Source organism: Suncus etruscus, chromosome X (assembly GCF_024139225.1).
Source record: "Suncus etruscus isolate mSunEtr1 chromosome X, mSunEtr1.pri.cur, whole genome shotgun sequence".
In the NCBI taxonomy this organism is placed as follows: domain Eukaryota; kingdom Metazoa; phylum Chordata; class Mammalia; order Eulipotyphla; family Soricidae; genus Suncus; species Suncus etruscus.
The window spans coordinates 62989002-62995898 of NC_064868.1; the positions used below are offsets into that span (position 1 = coordinate 62989002).

General features: G+C 40.2%; 1 non-coding gene across 1 annotated transcript; it reads right to left on the reverse strand.

The window, feature by feature from the left end:
* Window positions 1–4376: 4376 nt before the first annotated feature.
* On the reverse strand, window positions 4377–4509 carry LOC125999769 (small nucleolar RNA SNORA51). The gene has a single exon (XR_007492240.1). It is a non-coding gene; the product is annotated as a small nucleolar RNA SNORA51 (small nucleolar RNA).
* Window positions 4510–6897: the final 2388 nt, after the last annotated feature.

Below are 6897 nucleotides of genomic sequence, written 5' to 3' on the forward strand. Positions count from 1 at the left end.
ATATGGGATGCCAGGATTTGAACCACTGTTTTTCTGCATGCAAGGCAAATGCCTTACCTCCATGCTATCCTTCCGGCCCATTCATATATCTTTTATACTGGCAACAATTCTTTGGATTGCTAGGGAGAAATCTTACATACATACATACATACATACATACATACATACATACATACACACATACTCTAAATTCCTTTATATTAAAAATACTGGCTGAGATGATGATGACAGTGGTTGATTCCAAGGTTTTGGACTACATAATTACATAGATGAATTTGCTGAATTGTTGATAGCTGCCAATTGAATGAATCTAATTTGTGTGTACAGTAATTATTTTGGTGTGCATTTGGAGGGAAGGAGAAAGGTATAACCAATATTTTAGTTTTAGATACATTAAGTAATTCTCTCAGTTTTTTCTTTGGGCCACACCCATTTGATGCTCAGGGGTTACTCCTGGCTAAGCGCTCAGAAATTGCCCCTGGCTTGGGGGACCATATGGGTATCGAACCTTGGTCGTGATCGCTTGCAAGGCAGACACCTTACCTCTAGCGTCATCTAGCAGGCCCCATTCTCTCAGTTTTTATGAAAAAGAAACTAGTCTTTAAGATAATTTAGCTTACTGCTGTAATAGAGGTAAAGAGATATTAAGAGATTTGAAATAGAGACTGGGCTAATCAATTTAAAGTCCATTCTGAATATGTTTATTGTGCCTAGAAAAGGTAACATGTGAGTTAGATTTTAAAGAATAAATAGAAATTAACTTCTTGAGCAGAAGATGAAAACAAAAAGGTGAATTTATTTCTGAGGAGGGAAATGTAAGGAGGTCAAATGTGGGGCCGGAGAGATAGCATGGAGGTAAGGCCTTTTATGCAAAATGACCTTTTATGCAAAAGGTCATTGGTTTGAATCACGGCATCCCATATGGTCCCCCGTGCCTGCCAGGAGCAATTTCTTTCTTTTTTTTTTTTTTTTTTGGTTTTTGGGCCACACCCGGCGGTGCTCAGGGGTTACTCCTGGCTGTCTGCTCAGAAACAGCTCCTGGCAGACACGGGGGACCATATGGGACACCAGGATTCGAACCAACCACCTTTGGTCCTGGATCGGCTGCTTGCAAGGCAAACACCGCTGTGCTATCTCTCTGGGCCCCAGGAGCAATTTCTGAGCATGAAGCCAGGAGTAACCCCTGAGCACTGCCGGGTGTGACCCCCCCAAAAAAAACCCACAAAAAAAAGGAACGCTAAAGGTAAGGTGCCTGCCTTGCCTGCGCTAGCCTTAGATGGACCACGGTTCGATCCCCTGGTGTCCCATATGGTCCCCCAAGCCAGGAGCAACTTCTGAGCACATAGCCAGGAGTAACCCCTGAGCGTTACAGGGTGTGGCCCAAAAAACAAAAAAACAAAAAAACAAACAAAAAAAAAGGGGCCGGGCAGTGGCGCTAAAGGTAAGGTGCCTGCCTTGCCTGCGCTAGCCTTGGATGGACCGCGGTTCGACCCCCCGGTGTCCCATATGGTCCCCCAAGCCAGGAGCAACTTCTGAGCACATAGCCAGGAGTAACCCCTGAGCGTTACAGGGTGTGGCCCAAAAAAACAAACAAACAAAAAAAAAACAAAAAAAAAAGGAGGTCAAATGTGATTAGACAAATGTTGGACAGATGTTTAAACAAGAGGAAGTTTATGCTTGAGGGTAGAGATGCTAGTCATGTGCTTTTTGTTTGAATTTTCTTCAAAGAGAGACCACCCTAATATCTTAAACACTCAAATAACTGTGCTATGGTTTCTTAAATATTCTTTAAAATCACTGAAATTCTGGAGTCAGTTCATCTTGGAGTTGCTTCATCAGCTTTTCCGACCAAAAGATCAGTTTTTGGGAACCCTGGCCACCCAGGACCCCACTGAGAGATGTATGTTTTTTAGTTGGATTTCATTTTTCTTAAAAAGACGAAAGGATTTCTCATGAAGCAAGACAAATTGAAAACTATTTTTTAATTTTATTTAAACACCGTGATTAAAACATTTTTCATAAAACATTTTTTACAGATAAAGTTGTACATGAATTACAGTTACACAATGTACAAAAATATACAAACTTCACCAATGCTCACTTCCCAGCACCAATGTCAACAGTTTCCCTCTCCCTCTCCCTGAAGTCCTCTTCCTCCCACTCACCTTCCTCAGTGTGGCAGATCTTAATAGTAAACACAAAGCCAGTTGGTAGATTGAGGGTGGAGTAGGATGGGTTTCTTGCCTCCCATGTCAATGTTTTTTTATATATTTTGTTTAGTTTTTTAAATAATTTTTAAATTTATTATTATTTTAAATAGTTACTTTATTTAAGTTACAAAATTGTTCATTATTTTAAACCAGAGCTTGTTGGAGGACTTGAGGGGATCAAAGCACCTTTTTCATTATATTTTTCTCTACCTATTGTATTTATGTACAAATGTTATTCTAACAAAAATAAAAAAATGTGCTATGAAAATAAAAATGTACCTTCCCAAGCCAAACGCTCTAAAGACATCATCTGTATTCATTTGTTCTTGTCCACATTCTCGTTTTGACTGATCTGTGCTTATGCATGCGTTTACATAATTTTAGTCTTAGCATACAGGCCATTTTGTATTCTGCTTTAATTATATTGTAAACACTTTCTGAGTTGTTACATATTCACAATTATTGTTTTAATAGCTGCATCTTATTTAATTAAATGAATATCCTATAAATAATAATGATTCTCTATTGTTGAAAATTTAGTTATTTTTCATTATTTCTTGATTATAAATGCTACTAGTGTGGACATTTTCCTCTGTATGGCTTTTTCCATTAGTTTGGATGAATCAGTTCCTTCATCAACCATTTGTTGCCAACTAGTGTCAAGTTCTGTATTTGAGCATGGACAGAGGCATAATTAAGATATAGTTTCTCGGGCTCCTCACCTCTCCCACCGCGGGATGTGGGTTGTTTGTCCTCTGCCCGCCTCCTCCCCTCGGGGAGCGTTCCTCCTCCCTTAAGGGGGCGGTTCGCGGTTTTTTTCTCCGCCTCTCCGGAGGCCCGGGGGCCGTGCGAGGTCGCTCCTCCTAGCCCCCAAAACTGATAATAAAATTTATAAATTAAAATAAAAAAAAGATATAGTTTCTGCTTCCAAAGAGTTCATCTTATATGCTGCAACCTGATTGGAACTAGAAGATATCATATTTAGTAAAGAAAGACAAAAAGGATGATCTCACTTACCAGTGGTATATGGAATAATTGAATGAAGAAATAAAATGTAGTAAGGAGGGTTTCTAGATGACCATTGACCCCAAAGTTTAGGGAGGAAAAAGATAAAGATAAAAATCTAGGGCATGGGGCCGGAGAGTTAGCATGGAGGTAAGGTGTTTGCCTTTCATGCAGAAGGATGGTGGTTCGAATCCCGGTATCCCATATGGTCCCCCGAGCCTGCCAGGAGCGATTTCTGAGCCTAGAGCCAGGAGTAACCCCTGAGCGCTGCCTGGTGTGACCCAAAAAAAAAAAAAATCAAGGGCGTACAAAGAAGGTGAGAAAGGGAAGTAATGGTAGAACAGGGTTTGGGACATCCATTATATTGGTAATATGGGAAAGTGATATAGCTGTAATTCCAAAACACAGACTCAGTAGCACTGAAAACATGATTTTTTTAATAATGATTTTTATTTTTTTTTTTATTTTTTTTTTTTTTGGTTTTTTTGGGCCACACCCGTTTGACGCTCAGGGATTACTCCTGGCTATGTGCTCAGAAATCGCCCCTGGCTTTGGGGAACCATATGGGACGCCGGGGGATCGAACCGCTGTCCGTTCCTTGGCTAGCGCTTGTAAGGCAGGCACCTTACCTCCAGCGCCACCGCCCGGCCCCAATGATTTTTATTTTGACCAAAGTGGATTACATATCTTTCACAGTAATATTTTAGGTACATATTGACATTGAATCAGGGGAATTACCACCATCAAAGTTGTCCTCTCTCTACCCTCGTTCCCAGCATGCATCCCATATTCCCTTCCCTTATCTCCCAGGTTGGTCTCCCAAGTGGTCACATCTGTGTCTAGCTTGTTGTAGATTGAGTATCAATTCTGTTGTCGTTGGCTTTGGATTTAGTGTTTAAGACTGATCATGATAGCACACTAGTAAATCTTTTACTATCATATATTGTGATTTGTAAATTATTTGGTTTGTTCTTAGGCCATACCCAGCTGTGCTCAGGCGATACTCCTGCCTCTGTAATCAGGAATCACTCCTGGAGGTGCTCTGGGGAACATATAGGATGCTGGAGATTAAATCCAGTTTGGCCATGTGCAAGACAAGTGCCCTATTCCTATACTAACATCATTCCAGCCCTTGTAAATATTTTCTTTGAGGCTGTCATTTTTTGTCCCCCAATTCACAATACAGACCAGGCAAAGGGCCGGGGTTGAGGTGTATATGGGGTGCATTTACTGTACCTCTTCTTTCTATACAGTCAGTGTACAGAACACAGCCTGTGGTAAGAATTGGGAGACCTTATCTTTTCTTTTTTTCTGAATTTTTAATATACATATAAATCCTTCACCAGTGCAACATTCCCATGACCAATATCCCAAGTGTCCTTCCTCCCCACACAGGCCTGTACTCTAGATAGGCTTTCTACTTCCCTTGTTCAGTAACATTTTGTTATGTGTTTTCAGTGTAATTATTTCTGTGTCTGCACTAAACGATCCCTGTGGTGAGCTTCATGTCAGGAGCTGGACCCTCCAGTCCTCTATATTGTCTCTGAGAATCATTACACAAATGTTTTTCATTTTTCTCAAAACCAATAGATGAGTGAGACCATTCTGTGTTTATCTCTCTCCCTCTGAGTTATTTCACTCAGCATAATAGATTCCATATACATCATGTATAGGAAAATTTCATGACTTCATTTCTTCTGATGGCTGCATAATAGTTCATTGTGTATATGTACCATAGTTTCTTTAACCATTCATCTATTGAGGGGCATCTAGGCCGTTTCCAGAGTCTGGCTATTGTAAACAATGCTGCAATGAATATAGGTGTGAGAAAGGGATTTTTGTATTGTATTTTTGTGTTCCTAGGATATATCCCTAGGAGTGGTATAGCTGGATCGTATGGTAGCTCAACTTCCAGCTTTTGGAGAAATCTCCATATCGCCAGAATACAAGAGCCACCCACTGAGTAGGAGAAACTATTCACCCAATATCCATCAGATAAGGGATTCATATCCAAAATATACAAGGCACTGACAGAACTTTACAAGAAAAAAATCTAACCCCATCAAAAAATGGGGAGAAGAAATGAACAGACACTCTGACAAAAAAAGAAATACAAGTGGCTAAAAGGCACATGAAAAAATGCTCCACATCACTAATCATCAGGGAGATGCAAATCAAAAAAACTATGAGGTACCATCTCACGCCACAGAGATTGGCACACATCAGAAAGAATGAGAATAAGCAGTGCTGGCGGGGATGTAGAGAGAAAGGAACTCTTATTCACTGCTGATGGGAATGCCGTCGGTCCAACCTTTGTGGAAGGCAATATGAGGCTGTCATTTTTATTTTTTATTTGCAGTAAGTGTGAGTTGGGTAAAATCATGTGGTTATGTGGTAGTTATTCCTTGCTTTGTGCTTGGCTGTTGACAATGCTCAGGGGATTATGTAATGCCTGGAATTGAACTCAAGGCTCCTGTATGCAAAACATGCTCAGTTATTTGAACTAGCATTCTAGCCTAACCATTTTTTCTTTCTTTTATTTTGTTGTTTTATGGGGATGCCATGCCCAGGGTATTCAGAGATTACTCCTGGCTCTGCATTCAGGGATCACTGTTGGTGATGTGTGGGGGACCATATGTGATCTGAATGTCAATTTGAGTCAGTCTTGTGTAAGGCAGTACCATTTCTGATTTATTATTTCTCTAGTCCCCCCTATTCTGTTTTTAACATCTTCGAAAAATCAAAAGTTCAATTTTTTCTTTTGGTTTTTGGGCCACACCCAGCAGTGCTCAGGGGTTACTCCTGGCTGTCTGCTCAGAAATAGCTCCTGGCAGGCACGGGGGACCATATGGGACACCGGGATTCGAAGCAATCACCTTTGGTCCTGGATCGGCAACATCGCTGTGCTAGCTCTCCGGGCCCTTTATTGTCTATCTTATGTAGCAACTTATTCTCAAATTATGCCTGCAAAAAATGTTCTAATTTCTTTGTCCACAGAAGTCGATGGAAATGGAACTTGGATACTATAAAGTCTTTTTTTTTTTTTTTTTTTTGGTTTTTGGGTCACACCCGGCGTTGCTCAGGGGTTACTCCTAGCAGGCACGGGGGACCATATGGGACACCGGGATTCGAACCAACCACCTTTGGTCCTGGATCAGCTGCTTGCAAGGCAAACGCTGCTGTGCTATCTCTCCAGGCCCTGGATACTATAGAGTCTTAACAGTGCTCATTATAAGAATGTTTTAGCAAACTTTTATTTTTATTTTTATTTTTTTATTTTGTTTTAGCAAACTTATTTTCAAACTGTATATATCCATGGAAATGTTCTTGTGATTTTTGTTTAATGAAGTTTATGAGAAGGAACTCAGATGTTCCAGACTTGTATTTCAGTGCTCAGTGTAAGAATGTTTAAGAATTTCCTAATTAAGTGTATCTTCAGAAAGATTCTGTTTATGTTCAGAGAAGTCTATGAAAATTGTTGTGAGCTGTGAAAAGAAATGAAAAAAGCTGATTGTTTTGAGAATGATGTATACAGTTTAAAATTTGATGCTAATACAGCCAACTTTTACTGTGCCTTTTTGCAAATTCTGATCTGGGACTCCTGCCTCTAGCAAAGAACAGTATCTTATGTACCCTTTAATTTTTTGAACAAAAAGGGGCAGTTGTGGGGTTACACCTTATT